This window comes from Geospiza fortis, unplaced genomic scaffold, assembly GCF_000277835.1.
Source record: "Geospiza fortis unplaced genomic scaffold, GeoFor_1.0 scaffold1, whole genome shotgun sequence".
Classification (NCBI taxonomy): Eukaryota; Metazoa; Chordata; class Aves; order Passeriformes; family Thraupidae; genus Geospiza; species Geospiza fortis.
The window spans coordinates 2,852,279-2,872,050 of record NW_005054320.1 but is presented as its reverse complement, the minus strand read 5'-3'; the positions used below and the strand labels follow the sequence as shown (position 1 = coordinate 2,872,050).

The 19,772-nt window shown below is 40.4% G+C and overlaps 1 protein-coding gene across 6 annotated transcripts in view; it reads left to right on the top strand.

Annotated features, from left to right (window-relative positions):
- Positions 1-19,772, top strand: part of ZBTB20 (zinc finger and BTB domain containing 20) — a 444,040-nt gene that overhangs the window by 395,287 nt on the left and 28,981 nt on the right. For all 6 annotated transcript variants that reach the window (XM_031056601.1, XM_031056598.1, XM_031056600.1 and 3 more), the window contains one exon: positions 14,272-14,368. The gene's annotated coding sequence lies outside the window, so the exon portion shown is untranslated. The remainder of the gene's footprint in view (positions 1-14,271; positions 14,369-19,772) is intronic.

Sequence of the window (19,772 nt, the reverse complement as noted above, 5' to 3'; positions counted from 1 at the left end):
ATTCTACTATTATTATTATTATTATTATTATTATTATTATTATTATTATTATTACTACTATTATTATTATTATTGGTGGTGGTGTGGTTGTTGTTGTTATTGTTGACAGCTCTAAACAATTTCTATTTTCATTTTGGCAGTCACGAGTTTTCCATCAAATTGGTGGAACCGTCACTTGCTAAACTTCTTCACAGCATTACAATTGATGAGATTGAGTTGAGGCTGCTTTGAGTCTTCTTTTTTAAGTTTATTATTTCTCTTTTAATAAAGGAAAATCTAACTGATGTGTTCCACATTTACACCTATACCTTCTTTTACTTGGTATGATTGATGGCTCTGTTCCATACTACTCCTTTTCTATTATCACGTGTATCCATTTGCACTGAAACACCTATCTATCTTCATTGTTGTATTTTCACACTGCAGTCAAAAAGCTCATTCCCTCTCAGGCACCAATTGCAAACCCTTTTCTTTTCCGTCCTCTCCTGGAGATTTGTGTGGCAGCTCAGTCCTGCTGCAGATTAAAACCTTTGCCTCTTTTTTCCTTACTCATGCCATGAAGTCATAGCTGTCTGTGATATCACAGTGGGCTGCCCTGGGAAGTCTTGTGATATCTGAAGGAGAGGATTATAGCTAGGTTAACAAAGCAGTGGCAGGACTGGAATGATAAAGGTGTTTATCATACCATAAAGCATCTTGGTAATTAGAAATTTAAGCACAGACGTTTCCTGTTTTTTGAGGGAGAGCTGGAATTTTATCTGCTTTTCTCTCACTCTTCATCAAGGAAGTTCACATTTATAAAGCAAGAGGAATTGAAGCTGCACTTTGTTTTTCTCACTGTAAGAGGGAAGAGAAAAATGTGCAGGCAGGCTAGGTCTATAACATTGATTTGTAACCAACAAAGGAAATGTCTACTTATAGGACACAAATCAATGTGACCAGACTGTGAAAGTGCAAACAGAGATGTGAGAAAATTATTTGATCGTTAGTCTTCCTTTTGAAAAGACAGAGGGCCAAATTCTGCTCTCATTTATGAGGATGTAACTTCCATGAAAACCAGAGGAGACTTGCCAATGTAATTATGAACAAAATTTTATATGCTGTCCTTCTGATGGATGGAGGTGTAAGGCATTAGAGTCAGGAAGGGGGCTAGGCAGGAAGGGAAGAATGCTGTAGTAAAGAGGATATGCAGGTTTTGCTGTTAATGAGCAGCAGACACAGAAAACATATTGATGTTCCCTCCCATGCAGAGGTGACTGGTATGAACTGTGCACCTCCTTAATTCAGTTGAAATCATGGAAGTTTTCATTAACCTGAGAATTTGTTGCCACAGGCTGAGATATTTTCTTGGAGACAGACAAGTCTCCTAAGAATTATCTAACCTTGCAGATTCTAGACTACAGGGTTCATTATCTAGGGAAACCATATATTAACAATAAAACCACTGTATTTTGAAGGCAGGAAGAAAATTTGGTGGTCTAAGTCCTCTTGGCCCATGAAAAGCAATAGATACTGATTTGGAAGTGAACCTATTTATTCTTTCATGGCTAGTCTTTACAAAGACAATGTGCTTCCCAGTTAGGGGATTTTGTCTCCCCTGGAGCTGTTTGCACCCCCAGATTTACCCTGTAGATTGACAGAACTGGTTGTTTCTATGCCAGATCAGTTTCTGAAGCTGTAGGTTGACTGCATAGTGAAACTTGGTCATAAAACCATATCAAAACCACTGTAGTTGTGTAACAGAAAATGTTGATCTAGGATAAATTCACACACTGATTTGAATGTTTTCAGAACAAATGGATTATCTTTATGTGGCAGGCTGGATGTCAGATCATGTGTCACCTGTCTGCGCCACTGTGACTTCAGGCTGGATTAGGTATCGTCTGCTCTCCTGCAGCAACACAAACTCCTGCTAATTTAACAGTAACGTGATCATGCGCCCATGCCCAAACCAGGTCAGATCTAGACTGACGACTGAGCTGAGTCTGTTCATTAGTGAGGAAACTCATCTCGACTTCAGTTTCAGAAACACCCCCAAGTGGAGGCAAACTACCTCCTTTAGCTGCACATCCTGCTTCAGTCAAGGCTACAGCCTCTCTTCAGCAGTTCCCTGCATTTGCGCAGGTACTGGGATTTCCCCATATGTCTCCATCCAATTCCATTAGTGCAGTCACTGGAAAGAGAAAGGCCAACACATACATACATGCACAGTTTTAAAAGCTTGGGACTCATTTGGAGAGGTAGATATTTTTACTCTGATTAAACTGCTTTTAATTCCTGGGGATATTGTTTTATTTATGCCACAATACAAGATTAAATCAGGCTGTGGCTTCCCAGCGGACAAACAAAGCAAGTCTAAACAAATAATGTTTTCGAAAGCTTTTGGAATAATTTTGAATCTAAAATGCATGAAAGTGACATTAAATAACAAAATAAAAAAACATTCATTACAAGTTAAACTCCCCTTTACAGAAAGAGGTGCAACAAGTTCCTTCATTTTACTTTGTAAACTGAAAAATGTCTGCTTTTTGATTTTTCTGAACTACTCTTGGCCTTTTGAGATGGAGGCAAAACTCTCCCTTGGCTCTTGCCCCCAACTCTTACATGTAGTGGATATCTACCCTTGGGTGCTCTTTGTGTTGTGATATCTTGAAATAAGTGTCTTTCTGTCAGGCATTGCTCTTATATAATACATGTTGTCATCTGGAGTGAGGCACAGTTGTGCACATTTAGCTGGTTTGCTTTGTAATGCGTCATTAAAAGTGACCAAAAACATGGTACAGGAAGTTGTTTGTGTGCTTTTTTTCATTGCTTATGCAACTCCCAAGCAGAAAATGTTCTTGAGAGCAGATGGTACAGAAAAGTCAATTGCAAGTTCCATTTTCCAGATGCATAGATGTTTCATGTCTCTTGAAGCCAGTTCAGATGGAACTTTGGAAACCTGAGTCTAACTTTTGCTTAACCCTTTACTGGGTAACCAGTTAAATTGTTTCCTACTGGAGTTTCATTCCTAATAAAAATAGCCTGACTGAACAAGATCCATTGTGTTTCTCAGATGCTTAGCTGGAATCTGGGACATGATGTTATAATCAGCAATTAAAATATTAATACTGCTCTTCTAGCAAGAATGCTGCAAGTTCAGCATCTGATGCATGTTCTATGGTTTCCATTCATTTCTCTCTTTCAACTTTCCAAAGAATGCACTGTAACACACAGGGGCCAATATCTGAATTTCTTACTGCTTGACAAAGGGATTACTAGATAGTGAAAGCAAATTAATTTGACTTCCTACAGAGAAGGTAAGAACTTCTTACCCTAGGGCAGTAACACAGTCAGCTCATGACTGCATGATACTGATAAACTACAGTTTACAACTCAGTAGGTTTCTTGTTTGATTTAGTTTTTTTTCACTTGCTCAGGTCTTTGGACTTTTCACTACAGTCTTATTGCTGCTGAACTGTAAGCTTGTATTTGATAACAAATAAATGTATCAGTCCATTTTTTTCCCCATTGCACCCACAGAAATCTGTAGAAGATCAGATGAGTATTGTAGACTAACTTAGGGGGAGAGCAGCCATGAAAGTCAACCTGCAGTTGCTGGCCAGACCAGTCACTCTGTGAGTTCAAACACAGTCTAGGTTTAGTTTAGGTCTGACTTTACTATAAGGTGATTTGTAGATCCAGGGATTCATAAGTAAGACACTTGATCCTATAATAACAATACCAAATTGTCAGTTGTTGTCCATAGATCCCAAGAAAACAGAAAGTAGGATTTCTCCAAAGATACTGCCTGGCATGCAGCATGACATGCCTTGGTCAGAGGTAGGCATAGAACCAGAGTCTGAACATCTGATCCAGAGTTTTGATGTTTTCAAGTACCCTCAACAAACTTTCAAGAAAGATTATCTGAGCTAAGAAAGATAATAGATTTAGAAATAAAAGCCGAAGAACATTTTTTATTATGTCACCTAAGTTTTTTGCTGTTTCTTCACACATGTGCTCTATTCACGCAGTGTGAAAAGATGAACCTAAACTGAACTCTCAGACCTGAACAAATTCAGAAATGAACTGACTTTCCAAATCCCTGGCTCCAAGACATCTCTTAAAATGAGAGAATACAGGGGGATGACTGGGATGGCTGAAATCTCACTCTTACGTTGGTAATAGCATATAATTCAAGTTTAGATGCCCAGAAATGGTGATTGATGGTAAGAGAGGTCAGAAGGAACTGGTTTCTTTGGCAAACCTTGTGAAATAGTCTAGAACCAGTCCATTTGCAAAGAGGCTCCCAAGGGAAGTGGTCCGACACCAATCCCGTCAGAGTTCAGGAAGTGTCTGGACAGCGCTCAGTTATATGATTTAGTTGTAGATAGTCATGCAAGGATGACCTCTTACTGAATGAAAGTTCAGAACTTTGTGACACCAGAATAATCTTCAGAAACTCCTTCCGTCTCTACACCACTCATGGATTACGAAAAGAATAATATTTTCAATTTATAGAGAACTTTCATCTGAAGACTTCATTATTGATTTACAGCATTATCTATTAGCCTTGCAGTAATGAGGGAGTTGGATATTGTCATTTACTTTTCCAAGGGGGAAAATGAGAGGTGTAAAAACAGGGGTTTCTGAGAACTATGAGAAGTACTTTATGAAAATTTGGGCCTTCCCTAAGAGACAGAAGGAGAGTTAACACCTAGAAAGACTTGAGCTTTCAGGACAGGATCCAATCATAGCCTTCACCATTCAATGTTCTCTCAAAACCAAACAGAACTGTTGGGGTTTTTTTTCACTCCTTCTTGCTGCTTGGCCTGAGAAGCAAATTACACATACCAGACTGGCTTCTCAAGGCAGTAAGTGAAAATGGCATTTTAAAATAATAGTTGCCATGTCCTGCAGCTCAGAACTGTCATACTGCATGTGAAAAGCTCACTCCTTACCAGAAACAAGGCGCAGTAAGTAACAGGAATATGTGTGTGTGTGTGCATGTGGATGTGTCTGGGTCTGGGACACAGAATCCCTACCTGGGAATGGCTTGCTATTATTAGACATGCAGTTACCAGGGGTTATGTAAGACAATTGGAGCTCTGTTTTTTAGCCGACATGTGATTCGTGGTACTTGTAGTAACAGTGCCCATCTCCAAAGGAGACAGAAAGCAGACACAGACAAAAGGCCGAAGAAATCAATGCTGCCTGAACAGAGCCATCCTCCTGATACCTTCTGCTTGCAAACAGACTTCAGGTTATCACCTGTGGAGGCTGATGCTAATTCCAAAGACTTCTGGAGTTACTGAGCCAGTACATCTGTATTGATGGTGTTTGCAGGGCGTGGTTGAGGCTGCAGGAGCTGTGAGGAGTGACAGCATTGGGCGCACTTTGCCATGTTCCCCATAACGTCTCTGGTGTTCTGCAGGAGGCTGAGGGAGCTGTGAGCAGAACTAGCACTCCTACTCTATTTTCTCAGTTACTCCTGCTGGGAAAGACTGGAACCAAAACAACTTTTGGCTCCTCTGCAGTTAACACTTCTACAGACATTTTTATAGTAATGTGGAGGGAGAGTCGAGACCTGGAGTAGCTTTGAACTTCTGCCAGCGCTCTTCATTAGAGGAAATTGTGAAATCTGATTGAATTAGAATAGCTCTAAGCTCCCCTACAGCTAAGATTCCTGATCCATCTCCTATGGTACTTCTTGCCGATCATGGCAGAAATCAGAATATCTGCAAGAGCCCTGATAATTTTGTTCATCTGGGCCATTTTCTTATAAGATTTTCTGTCACAAAATAGCAGGAGTAAGGTAGCTGCCAGATTGTCTACAGTCAAAAACTCAAATCACCTCCTCACAGAATTTCTTTCCTGATAAGAAAAAATGTTGAGTTCAGACACTGATATGGTGCTTATTTACAGAATCACTTTCCAGAAACAAAAGGTGGGGAATTGCTATCAGGTCCCCACAAGTCACTGCCGTTCTCTACCATGCCTCCTCTTGGAATATTGTGGATCTCCTATAAAATTTCATTTCAGCATCATCTAAACCATTCTGCATAGTAACTTCTGCTGTCAAGGAAGAAGACGCTGAAGATTTGCAAATGGTCTTTTTAGCACTCAGGAGACAGCCCTCCTACGTTAGCAGAACTTATCCAACAAGAGAGCCAACTGCCTTCAGTTTCATTCAAAAAAGTTTTGAAATGACCAGAGAAGAGGCCTCTAAAAGCTACAGAAGAGAGCTGAATACTGAATAAGGATAAATCCCAAGAGTATCATTTGCTAATACTGAAGTAAGAATAACAATTATTGCTATGTTATTTTCCTTAATGCATCATGCTGCATATACTGCACAGAAGTCACTTCAGCTACTATTAATGTTAGTAATCATTCTCCATCAGCCACACCACATACACTTTTAAGAGAATAGTGAAAAATAACTCAGAATGCCTTAAAAATGGCATTCTAGTCATATCCTGACTCTGTGTTTTCCTGGCACAGGGTGTTTAAAACCCAGATCTGAATAACACAACTGGCACTGACATCTCTACATTTCAGGCACACTTAAGAAAAATCCTGGTTTGATGCAGATGATACATAACTTTAAAAAGCAAATAATTATCACAAATATATATCACACCTCAGGACACTGCTGTCAGTGACTTGACATTTCAAATGATGAGTTTCACAAATGCGCATAACCATCAGATTTGATTGAGCAATGTTTTAGAATAATTCACATGCTCATCTAGAACTTTTTTCTTTGTGTTTTGGCACTGAAGCATGAAACAGGAAATCTACAGTGGTTTTCTCTTTGCTTGTGAGGAAGCAAGCGCTTTGATCAGTTCTATGTACTCCAAGGCTGTAGTCAGTTATTCCTCAATGGATAATGAAACTAAAGCCCAGAGTGACTCGGTTTCTCTGTGGATCCTGTGTGATATTTTATATATAGTTTTTGACATAAATCAAACAAGCTTTCATTTGTACAGTTTGAGGCCAGAGGCAGCAAACACACAGGAAGAATGGTATGGGAAAACACGTTCATGGTGCTTTTTACCTAGTCTTTTCACTGTGTTGGTTACCGACTCTTTAATGAATGACTGGCAAGGGAAATCTTCAGAGATGGAGACAGTCATCCAAAACAAAACAGAAAAAAATTTAAAATAATTTAATTTTTTTCATAACTGACAGCAACACAGTTGTTTAGCTCAGCATCCAGGCAGTGGTGGTAAAAATGTTAAAACTTAAGGAAAAGATTGCTTGTCTCAGACTGCGCCCCTCAGAATCCATGCAAATGTGATTTTTAATATAAATTTTCCTCTAGAAAAGGCAGATAAAAATCATGCAAGCATTTTCATCTCCTTATAAAACAAGTCACACAATGAAAGCTCAGGGAGAGGAAGGAATTCTATCACAAAAATGCTAAAGTTTTTTTAGGAGGAAGGAGGGTGCTCAGTTTTTCTGTTTATCTGTTTGATAACCTGGCTTTTGGTGCTTGAGAAAACCAGATGTATCAGAGAAACTTTTATTTCTTAGTTTGCCTTGAAGGGGATAGTCCTGTGACAAATGGGGCAAATCTATTGAAATTTATAGCTGAAATTTCCACTGTTCTACATGGAATTCTACCTTTAATTAATGTAAACAGTATCTCATGGTTTCTGCAAGCAACAAGCCATGAAAAAAACAGTATTTAATTACTTTTATCACTTACCATTTTGTATCATGTTCCATATTCATCAAAGGGTACTTCTGACTTGTGATTGAGATAATTTTTCAGCATAAGAACCACAAGCTCAGTGGCCAGACACTGATGCATCAAGTGCTGTACCACTGTGACCAGGAAGGATGGGGGTATGGCAGAACCAGTGTCAATAGTGTAAATCTTGATTAAATTGTTATGTGCTGAGATTACACAGTCCCTGCACCTCGGTGAAAATACATTGTTTGAAAACCTGGTTACTGAAACAGGGAGATCTATTATTTGAGGACATTCAGGACTTTCTACAATTCGCCAGTATCTATGGGACTAAAGGGTTTCAGGGTTTGTGCCAAAGTATTTGCAAGGACAGCATTTCATGAAACCAGAGCAACGTGTAGGGGAAGAAACTCAGCTCATTTTCTTCGTATGCTTTCATTGTTTTTGTTCTTCCTGAAAAATAATGTCCTTTCAGATTTCGTTTGACATCTCCATGATGTTGAACAGATTCGGAGAAATCACCAATATTTTGACAGGGTTCCTTGGCAATGAAATGTTCATGAAGCTCATCTGTCATGAGCTAATCTGGCTCATCTAGCCAAAGCAGTAGCTTAGGCGGATATATTACTGTAACAATTTAATTTCTACACATTTTCTTCGTCTCTGGTGATTGCAGTGATGGCAATTCATATTTCAGCTTCAGAAACATTGGTATTAATTGCAGCACAACTATACCTTTAGTTTTGTGAGAATCTTGCTTAAGGCAGCAAGGCGTTGTTATGTTGTCTGAGTGCCGCCTTCTTGTTAACAAGACATATTCTGATTGCACTGGCCATCCTGAGTGTCCATGGCTTCAAAACCTGAACGTTTTACTTGTTCCCCTCCCATGAACCTTTTGAGTTTCATGCCATAATGCTGGTGCCTTATGAACCTACAGCATCAGCACATAAATGCATGAGGCTGTTTATACCTTCAAACTGCTTCTATTAATACTAAGTATGTGTAGAAAAGTAGCACTCAAGATTCAACAACACTCGCAGTATACAAGCACTACCCACAAATCAGTCTGTTCCCGAGAAAGGTTATGTAGGTGCAGTTCCACTGATCACAGATGATTTACTCCATATTCCACACCAACATCAATAAAATTAGGACTTATCTGTTTGCCTCAGTCACACCCCATTTTAATGAATTGCTTTGAAAATTATGTGGTTTCACTCAGCATTCAGATACAACTGTGAAGGCTCTAAAGTAGGAATACACAGAATTCCGTGTTTTATACCCAGCAATGTTCTGCCGGAATAAGACAATTTTAAAATAATGGTAATGCATATAACTCTACATACATACATATATAAATATATGGTTACTTATATGTATATATCTGTGTATGTATACAACACTATTTCTTCATGTTACCATGTGTGAAAAGTGGTCTGACACACTGCTCTGGTTCAGTCTGGCATCACAGGTTTTTGTATTCATTTAAACCATTAGCTGAATGTTACCGTAGGGCTTTTGGTGACCTGCTCCTGCTCTGATTAGGCCTACCAACTACTTACATTTAGTTTCCTCTTCCAAGGAGAAGTTATCTTCATTTCAGATCAGGTGTGCAAAGTCCAAACAGTTGCTTAACATTGCCAAGCATGGTTTTATCTTGCTCTGCCCCCTGCAAGGAGCAGCCAAGACAGCAGCACACATTCTGCTTGGGAACCTGCCACACCCACAGGTGGGGAATTTACAGACTCAACACACTGAACATGTTGAGATCTTCATCAGTGGAAAATAGGCTGCACTCAGAGTTAGATCTTAAATGAGAGAGAATGTTCTGGACTGAGGCCTTGTACCACTGCCCCAGGTAGGAGGAGATTTGGCATGGGAAGTGGAAGGGAAAGTCAGAAGGAGAAGAGTCATCCTTTTCGACCTGAACTCTTAGGCGTGGTTAGCTGTTACACTGAGAGTACTGCTTGCAAATAGAAAGAAATATCAGGAGAATCAACAGAAAGTTGATTCAAAAGTGAGACCTCAAAAATGCCTATTCCAAGTGCCAAAATCAAACTTAAGAATTGTGGCTTAAGAGCAGTGAAATTCTATAGTATCAGATAAAAGGCCCTGAAAGAAGGGAAAAATAAACAGATGCAGACAGGTAATAGAGGGCCTCTGAGTGAAATAGTGGGAACATAATGTAGACTTTTGTACAATGTACTTTCCTGCTATTCTGGATTTCAGTAAGTACCTCTGGGACTTCAGGGAGAGACTTTTTTTCTCAAGTGCTATTGCAAACATGTCCCTGTGGGAAATCGGCCTTTACCAGGCTAGAGCAGTCAGCCTCTTTAAACAGTCTTTCTGTAAATGTCTAATCCATTAACAAATTAATTTCTGACTTTTAGGCCATACTAATAGTGGACATACAGCATTCCCAGTGGAATACAGAAACTAGCCATTTCCTCTTGGAAATAAAGCCCTGACTGCTGTGAAAAATCCATGTTTATGGCCTTCTCATAACATGTCCTGTGTTGCTAAATTTTTGTCATTTTTTTTAGCACAAGTACTGGCATCTGCTGGAACAGTGGCTTTTATATGTCAGTTGATCTTGGTCCTAAGACATTGAGGTTGGATATATACCTATAGATAGCCAATGGCCTAACCTTGTTCATACAGTGTAAATGCCATAGTCAGTCCTAGTCTGACTATGTACTTTCTCCTTATAAACAGTAAAATATATCTGTAATAACCCACTTTATGCAGAAAGTTGATTCTTGAATTGTGTTTGCTGATGGCTAACACTGCTGTTTTCATCTCCTCCTTCTTGCTGCGGCCTTAAGAACTTAATCTAAGATCCTACTCCCAGAGAGAAAAAGTGACCAAAAATAATTGAATTTAGCCTAGACAGCCCAGTCTGAAAATATATCATGACTGTGAAAACGCCAATTAAAACTTAACCCACCTGACTCAAGAGAGCTGTACAATATGTGCATTAAGATTAGACATGCTAACTTCCAAGGCACTAGCAAGTTACTTTCCATTGCCTCATGATAGACAGCACTATTCCAGCACAGTAAATAAGAGTAATCAGAATTAAGCTCACAAGAAGCTCATCTTTTAATATTTTCATTACTAGGGATCAGAGGAAAGGCAGAAGGAAGCATTCTGATGATATTAGGGAAAAGACTCTTGCAAGAATAAAATAAATAGAAATTAACTAAAACATGAGTCTACTTGATTGGGAATCACTAAAAAAAAAGAGAAGATTGTGGTACCAGGTCTCAAGCAAAGAGAAGGACCTATTTTGTTGATTGTCCCTTGCTGGTCAGACATAGGAGCGTTCCTAACAAGCAGGGAATACTCAATGTGTTTGATGGTGTCTCTGAGCAGACAGAAGTACATCCGGGGGGAGACAGAAATATCCTGCAGGGAACTAATCTAGAAAAAGCCAGTTTCAGGACCAAGCAACAGCAATAAGTTGATGTTTATAATGTTTAAGTCATCTGTAAAGGAAATATGATGGTGTGTTGTGTAAAGAGAAGAGTCAGGCCAGTGCTTGGTTCTGTGTGTTTTAGGTAATACAATATGACAGACCACATCAGATCAATGCTGCTGATTAATGAACAGCCCTGGAAAGGTAGCTAACAAGAGATGAAACGGTCAAGACACAAATTTCAGGAGGGAGAAGGAGGATCAGTGCCTCAGAATAGAGAGTTATGGTCCAGGAGCCCATTAATCATCAGCATTATTATGTAAAGCACCACATTTTCTCCTGACTTTATGCCCATTGCAACTGCACTGAAGTCAGTATAAAAGTGACCTAAAGTGTACATCTTAAATCACAATCTGTAGTACATCACTACTCTCATAAAATGGACCTTCCTTAATAAAAACACTGATACAATTAATGTTCCTCACACCCTCTAAATTACCAGATGAAACTTGGAAAGAGCAAGGTGGAATAAAAGTGAGCATATATAAAATGCCCAAGTTGCTATCATTAGTGGGAATATTTAAGTAATAAAGTCTGCATTTCTGGAATGCATTCATGCAGAACATTTATCCTCCAAAATCTTAATTAAGCACACAGTACCCCATGGAACAGAAATATAATGCTTTCCTTTTCTGGATAGAAGAGCCCAGGTACACAGGGGAGAAGTTACTTAACCCAATGTCACACATCCCACTCCTCTGTTGTCCTGCTTGTCTCTCTTTTTGCCCAATCTTCTTATGGTCAAAGATCCGTTTCCTCTCATTTCTCCAAAGTTACATTAATTCTTTTACAAAATTTGGAGTATTTCATTCTGTGTTGCAATACTAGCGTCTTAAGAAGTACCATCAGCTTTGCTGATTTTATGTACTTAAAAAGTGCCTAACAACTGCTGAGGATCTCAGTGCTTTGTGCTCATCACACTGGAAAAGAGAGATATCTTCCCAGGCCATAGCAAAAAACATGGAGAAAAATGAAGATATTTTAAGTATTGCCTTTCACAGAGATTTTTGAGCCCAGATTTTGTAGAAGACTTCCAACAGCCCATCTCTAATAACTTGTCTGCCTGACCCTTGTTGGGAAGCCAGATTGAGTGCTAGGCAGTGCTACAAGAGAGAGCCACTTGGATTGGGATCCCAGAGATTGGAAGAGCAATAATGACACAAAAAGAGAGGTGACAAAATATGCAGGATTAGTACATGCAGTTCTTAGGCTTCTCTCGTGTGAAATTAGGAGTGAAGTGAGCAGGAGTTCTGCTGAAGTAAAGACTAAAGACCCGATCCTGTGATTTTTCTGCTTCTAGTACAAGTTAAAAATGTTATCTGAAGTACTAGGCAGTCTCTAAGGCACGTGGGATTTATGCCTTAAAAAGGTGAGCAATAGCCAGATAAAAGACAGACTGATGTATGCAAAGTGGATGTAAGAAGCAAGGTCAGCGTTAACAGAACAGGTGGGGCATATATGGAAGTGGGAAGGAGAGCTTGAAAGTAAGCCATGCTTGAGTGTAAGCAAGGACTTAAATCTACAGAATCCTTGGGCGTTGCTGCATCTTTGAAATTCAATCCTTAGTTCTGGTCAAAAGTGTCGCTATTTTATGTAATCCTTTCGAACTAACCTGATGCATGTGGTTCCTCTTCCAAGTCCTGGTGAAACTCAGAGGTTCAGAATAAGTTGTAGATTTTGTGTATGTTTGAATTTACTTAATTTGCAATTCAAAGCAGACTCCAAGAGGGGAGAACCTAAAAAAACTGGAATCAAAGAAAATGTTTGCCTGCACCCCTGTAAAATGTAGCTGCCAGGTTTCATATAGCCTGTTGAAATCAGAATTTAGTATATATCCCAGTCACTAAGAAACATCAGCATTACAAAATGTGTGAATTGAAAATAAAACTGAATGTATATTTTGTGAAGTACATTATTACAGTGTCATCTAAAATTGCTCATTGTGTCTGTTGGTGCTTATTGGAGTGTTCCTGCTGCACAAACAGTGGGGTTTTTTGTGTTGCATTTTCAGACATAAATTCCATCTTGCACAGTGACATTAGGTACCTGTGAAATAACAATTACATCTCTTACCATTTTTCATTCACCTTCTTGATTTCTTTGATAAAACAACTATTTGCTTTTCTGGTCTGCTCAGAGTAGGCAAGATCATTTTTTCATGGAAGTGGCACCGGTGGCTTTACTGTGGACAGGACTGAATATGCTGATGTCTCAAGAGTTCTTTGCATAAGTGAAGTAAGCAGGATTTAATTCTGTCCCTGGATGTCAACTTCAGACATACTCCCAACATACCCACAGTGACCCACTAAAGGATACTAAGAAGCTAGCAAAGGAGGAGTTCTCTTAGTCTAGAGAGGGATTCAAGACCCCCAAAAATGTAAATACTCCCAAAAACTTAGATCTGGATGGGGAAATCACTCCATCACATTGGAGCGGAGGTTTTTCTGTGGATCCCTTCCCATCTCAGTCCATTGGTTCCAACTATCTGTTTATCTCAGAAGATTTCCGCAATAAAACTGCTGGTGAGCTGAACCTTTCCTGCAAGGCTGCCAATAAGTTACTGCCCTGGTGTCACTGCAGTAGACCAGGTGGCTGATGAGAGAAAAGCAGGGTTTCTGCTTTGGTACAAACCATGCTTTTTGTGATGTAAAGACAGCAAAAGACACGAAGGAGGATTCTTCCCTTCCTTTTCCTGCCTTTTGGTCCTGAGGAAGTGTTTGTTGCTGCTTAGAACAGGACTGGCCTTGTTGTTTTGATGAGTTGCACTTGAGTGCCAAGTTTGTGCTAGCTCTCCATCAGTGCTCCGTGCTCATGCCATTGGAGTGAGCGACTTCTGAGGAGGAATCCTGCTGGTAGCCCTTTGGTGGCCAATCTTCCCTCTCCTCCTTGCTTCACCGGATTAGGTTGCATGGGCAGACTGGGGTAACTGGGGACTGACTCTGTGGTCATTTGCAGCCAGGGCTGTAGGGATTGAAGTGGGAACTCGGCACTACCAGGCAGCAGCCAGCTGTACTCACAGCACAGAATGCCAGTTAGAGTTGTAGCAAGTTTTCTTGCTCTCAGTAAATAATTATTATTTCCCCCTGACCTTTCCTTCTGATTCTTCCTCATACAGACACAGCCTCTCTCTGTTCCCTGCCCCAATGAACGTCTGCACTAGGTCCAAGGCTTGGAGTAATTTACCTGAAGAGTGATACCATTTGGAAACCACTGTAAGTATATTTTATCTCTTATAAAAGACTTCTTGTTCAGCAAAATAAGACATCTTACAAAAACAAAAACAAACTGCAGCACCTGTGAGCCTTACTGATGAGGGTAAACTAAGTTTTGCTTTTGAAATTTGCAAGGAAATATGTGGGCAAAAAGTATGTCAGTAAAAAACTGTTAAATATTTAAGTCATAGCCTCACAGCATAGTTCAGCAATGGCTGGTTTGATCTGCTTGTATTTTTTACTTTGGCAGGTTCTCCCTACTTACTGCTCTAGTTCGTGCTGTTCTAGTTGGTTCATCCATGTTTATCTTTGCAGTGTTTATCTTCTTTTTTATTCTTATTACTTTTTAATGAGACACCTTTCCTCTCATTGGTGTTTCAGGCAATACAGATGGAATCTGCTGCAACTTCTTAAAGGTTTACACTGTTCTTTCAGGGCCCTAAGACATTTATGACTTAAGGCCATTACAATTTGGTAGATTTGGCTGGATTACATAAGTAAAGTTGCCTGAGAGTATTCTGACTTTGCATTGTGGTTTTATTATGCTCTGAAATGACCATTTGCCTGATATTTGTACTTTCTCCCCCATAAATGTAATAGTTTTGAATTCTTTTGATCAATTCTCAGTAATTGTCAGTATTGTCACAGTGTTAGCATAGCTGAGATGCCCTGATGTTACAAGTCAGGCAAGCTCTGTAGTCAGGACCCAACTCTCATGAGACTTGTGGTTAGATGGAATAAATGGACAAATTTTGGGCTGTATAAACCCTACCTCAGGCCTGAAAAGGACCCAGCAAATTTCAATCTTACTTTAACTTAATCTCTGAGTTTAATTTAATTATGTTAATCAGTCTCCTGTAAGGGATTTTGGAGTTTATTTTACTTTTCTGTGTTGATTAAATTTTCCAGGCTTTTATTGCACTAGAACATTGGGTCTCTCTTGTCAGTTTTCTGTGCCTCCCATTCTTGCTTTGCAGTGTTCTGCTGGGATTTCTCTTTCATATTACATTTTATGGCGATGTTTTCAGGAGTTTGTGTTTTCCATTGTATGACACAAACTTGCAATCAGAGATTTTAAACAAACTGCCAGTCATGTAGCTGCAACAGCATGAAGATCAATGTGGCTGCAAAATCATCAGAGAAGCTGTGTGAATATTCAGGCAGTCAGCCTGTGCAGGACTTTTAACTACTGAAGCAACACTTCTGGCAGGAAAACAGGGATGGCTCAGGTGATTTAAAGGGAGCTTGTTTTGGGAAGCTTCACCCTCAGCTCTGGCAGTCAGTGTGCCCTGAATTTTGGGGTGAGGTCTCTGGGCAGATTTTAGTGGGTTTTTGTTGTTCTTTCAGTCCTATTTTTTATATTCAGTGATTGTACTCATCTCTCTCTCTTTACTTTGTCAGTTTCTAAATATGTATTGTCAATGTCATGTCTGGAAGAGACACAACACTGGCAGTGATAAGCACTGATATCAGGAGCTGTGTTAGTCGCACACAGGCAGAGAAAGAATGTGCAGCAGAACACTCAGGGAAAATATTGCTTCAATTCAGACGTGAACCATTTTCACACTCTTATTTTTAGGATTTGAAAAGCTGGAGATTTTGATTTTTGTTGTTTTTGGTTTTTTCGTTTTGTTTTTTTTTTAGGGTTGTGGGTTTTTTTCAATTCTATACAACCCCTGTGAATTACTAAGGTTACAAACTAACTGTGCACCAGTAAGTTAAGTGCAGTGCTTGGACACTACAGGCATCTCTGACCTGAGAGCACTTAGTATAAGGTGATGCCATAGTTGTGAAGAGGCGAAATAATGCCTGGAACATGGGTGGGCAGACTCAGCCAGCAGCAGCACTTACAACAACATCAGCAACCCTGTGGCATGTTCCCTCTGTGCTGCTTAATATGCGACGAACAAAGGTCTGGTTGGTGACCCAGCCCTCCCTGTATTCAGAGGCTGAAAACTGCCTCATTATTGTTCATTATGTAGTATTATTCTCATGCAGTCACATTATCATAGCTTCCCCTGAGAGCCAGGATGCTGCTGTGGGCTCTGCACAGCTACACTGGTTCCTATACCTGAGCTAATTTGTTCAGTGCTAACCTGATGTCTCTGCAGGACGGAGAGCTATTCCCCTTGTAAGGGAAGGTTCAAGCATTAGTTATAGCTGCTGTGTGAGAAGTACAACATACACTGTCTATTTTTGACTGGGACCTGGTTTGCTGGCCCCACTGTGAGAACGTGTTAACTCATCCAGGGGAAATTCATTCCAAACTCAAGTAATGGTTGCAAAGGAGGTACATGCAAAGAAATCAACTGTGGAGAGCAAGTGGAGGGTTGAGGGAGAGAAAGTTGTATGCAAGAGTGGCAGCAAGAAAGGGGAAGTGAGGCAGGGGTTTTCAAGGCATTCCAAAGCTCAGAGGTAGTAATTAGTTTCTACATAGCTTTGAGGTTAGGACATCCATAATAGTACCCATTCTGCCTTCAGATGAAACAGAAGTGAGCCAATTCTAGTTTACAGCCAGTGCCCAGATCATTGCAGACGCTGCATCATTGTGAGCTGGCCACCATTTGAGAGCTTGTTCTATGACAGTGCAGTGTTAAGGTACGTGGAAAGGAGCAAATGCCTCAGTGCAGTGAGGATGCTGACCGAAAACAGAAATAATATGATGGCAGTGATTGTATACATTTTGCTTTACATGTGAGCTGACAAGTACTGATACATACAGTTCAGTTCAGGAAAGACAGGGGAGGCAGCCTACTGTTAGGTACTGGAGAGCATAAAATGAAGAAAAAAGATAATATATATTAAGTGGTGTAAATTAACATCACAAAAAAACCCACAATAAATATAAGGGAATGCTAAAAGTGAATACCAACAAATGGAAAGTACGTGGACATAGGATAGAAAATTTAAAGTGATAGAGTAGATAGGATGTTTAGAAATAAAGTGGATAAATCTCTTGTAAATCAATAGCAAATATAAATTCTGCAGGTACCCTCTAAATTTTGAAAGTCAGTATCTTTTCTGTTCCCAGCTTGTGGGATTCTATGCATTAAGTCCATGTACCAAAGTGCCATCTCTTTGCTCTATTGCCCTTCTGCCATTCACAAGGAGCAAGGATGGTGATGGCCCTCTGATAATGTTAAGAATGAGTTCAGTATTGGAAAGGACTTGTATTGCATCCCAGGTATGTATAGAGAAGGAGATAACCAGAGATGAGAACAGAGCCCTTACTCCAACAGCACATTCCCAAGTCTCTTGCATTCCAAACATGGCAATTGTTACCCTTACTAACAAGTAAATAGCAAACAGCTCTTTTCCAAGGTTAGTATATAGAGAAGAACGTTGCCACAGGAACTAAAGCAGCAAGGTAGATTGACCCTTACTACTGAAATAATCACATAGTATTGCCAGTCAATGAAGTCCAGAGATGGGACATACATAGGAGTAATTTGGGAAGGTTCCACAAACAATATCTATTACTTGTTTCATTCTTGCTCTTAGCCTTGTTCTTTCAGGGTTTTTGATGTTGCTATAACAATTCACAATTTTCTCAAGTTTGTGTGTCATTTTTACCTTCTGGACCATGGAGATATATTAGAGAGCTTGCTGATGGAAGTGTTCATAAGAAGTAATGTGCAATCAGAAAAAAAACTAGGTTGGAAGGGTCCTCTGGAGGTCTGTAGTCCAATTCCCTGCTCAGAGCAGAGCTGACTTCCAAGCTGGATTAGGTTATTCAGGGCCTTGTTCAATTAAGTTTGGAAAATCTCCAAGGATGGAGATGCCATAACCTGATTGAGTACTTAACAATTCTCCCTGTGAAGACTTACAGCAAAAAGATAGCAATAGAAGTAGACTATATAAGAGAATGTAAGAATATTTAATTAGAATATATAGGTGAAGATCATGGCAATAGGAGCTTTCTGTATGGGTGATAAGGTAGAACAAAAGAACAGCAATATACTTACAGTAACAGCAGGATTTCTATGACTTTGCCTTTGCTGGCAGCAGTAGTTGGACATTGCAGACTGGAGAACTTTGTTTGGGTTTCTTCATAGGTAGTTTTGATCACAGTGTCCCCAGGATTTTTATTTTCTGAAAAGCCTTCTTTAGATCCTTAGCTGACTTTGCTGATTCTTTAGCTTCCCTCCTGTGGAAGCCTTCATCCCTTTCAGGTGGTAGTGACATACAGCCCATGTCTGAACAGTGAGAGAAAGGAACTCCAGAGAAGAGGTGTCATCTCCAGTGCCAGTCAGCACCAGTACTATATTCTTACCATCCTAGTGAGCAGAAGTCATCGAGCTGCAGGACTGCAATGTGGAAGAATGATGACACAAGAGCTTCTTGATAACACAGTGTCAGCCTTAGGAGCAAAGTAGAAAAAATAGGGGTTTGGATAGGAAGAATCAGGGGATGCTTTGCACAGCCTTCTTGGTGTCGCTTCCTGTTGTTACAGTGTTTTTTAACCTGTCCGTCTAATGAGTTTTGAAGGGCTGGGAGGCACAGGCAGGATCAGCCACAGGATGAAACATCAGTCAGTGCTTGATTTAACAACAGAACCATAGGTGTGCTAGTTGACTGACAAGTCTTGTTTACTCAGACTTAGCCCCCACTCTGCAAAAAACAGCAGTCTCCTGCCCAGGCTAGGCAGCATTGTGTGTGGATAGACCCGGAGTCAGAGGCTGTATTCCAAGCACATAACTTGGGTTAACTCTGAGCTGAAAACAGACCTCAAATATGGCAGTTCAGCTCCTGGGTACAAGGAACTTCATCGCCCTATGCATCCAGAGTCCAAGCCTACATACAGCCTTTGTTCCTGGGCCACAAAGGCATGCTATCTGAAAGCTGCTTGGGTAGCAGTGCTGTAAAAACCCACTGGTTTATGCACAGATTTCCTGCAGTCCCCAGTGCATGCTGGCTGCACATAGGAATGTCCTGGGCTCTCTGGAAATGAGGTGTGTGAAGGTGTGCCAGAGTTCGTTTGGATCATGCCAAAGATCCACGTGAACTGTTACAAACAAAACATATGCAGTCCATGTACTTTAAAATATACGTGCCCCAAGCTATAGTTTACAGCAGCAGTACCATCCGCCCATCCCGTGGTGTGGAGACTGTAGTCCCAGTAACCCCAAACCCCCCAGGGCTGCCAGCAGCTGCGGGGTGATCCGTGTGACCCCCTCGCTGGCCGTGGTTCACCTGCACAGCTCAGCTCAGCTCCCGGCCGCACCCCGAAGCCCGGCCAGCTGCCTCTGGGAGCCTCTTGCTGCCCCTCGGCCGACCCAAGGCATCCCTTCTGCGCCCACCACCTCCTGGGGGAGCTTTGCGGGATGAAGGCTGGGGAAAGGACTTGTTTTCTTTCTTTCTTTCTGGCCCGTTTAACTTATATTTTTATTCTAATTTTCTTCCT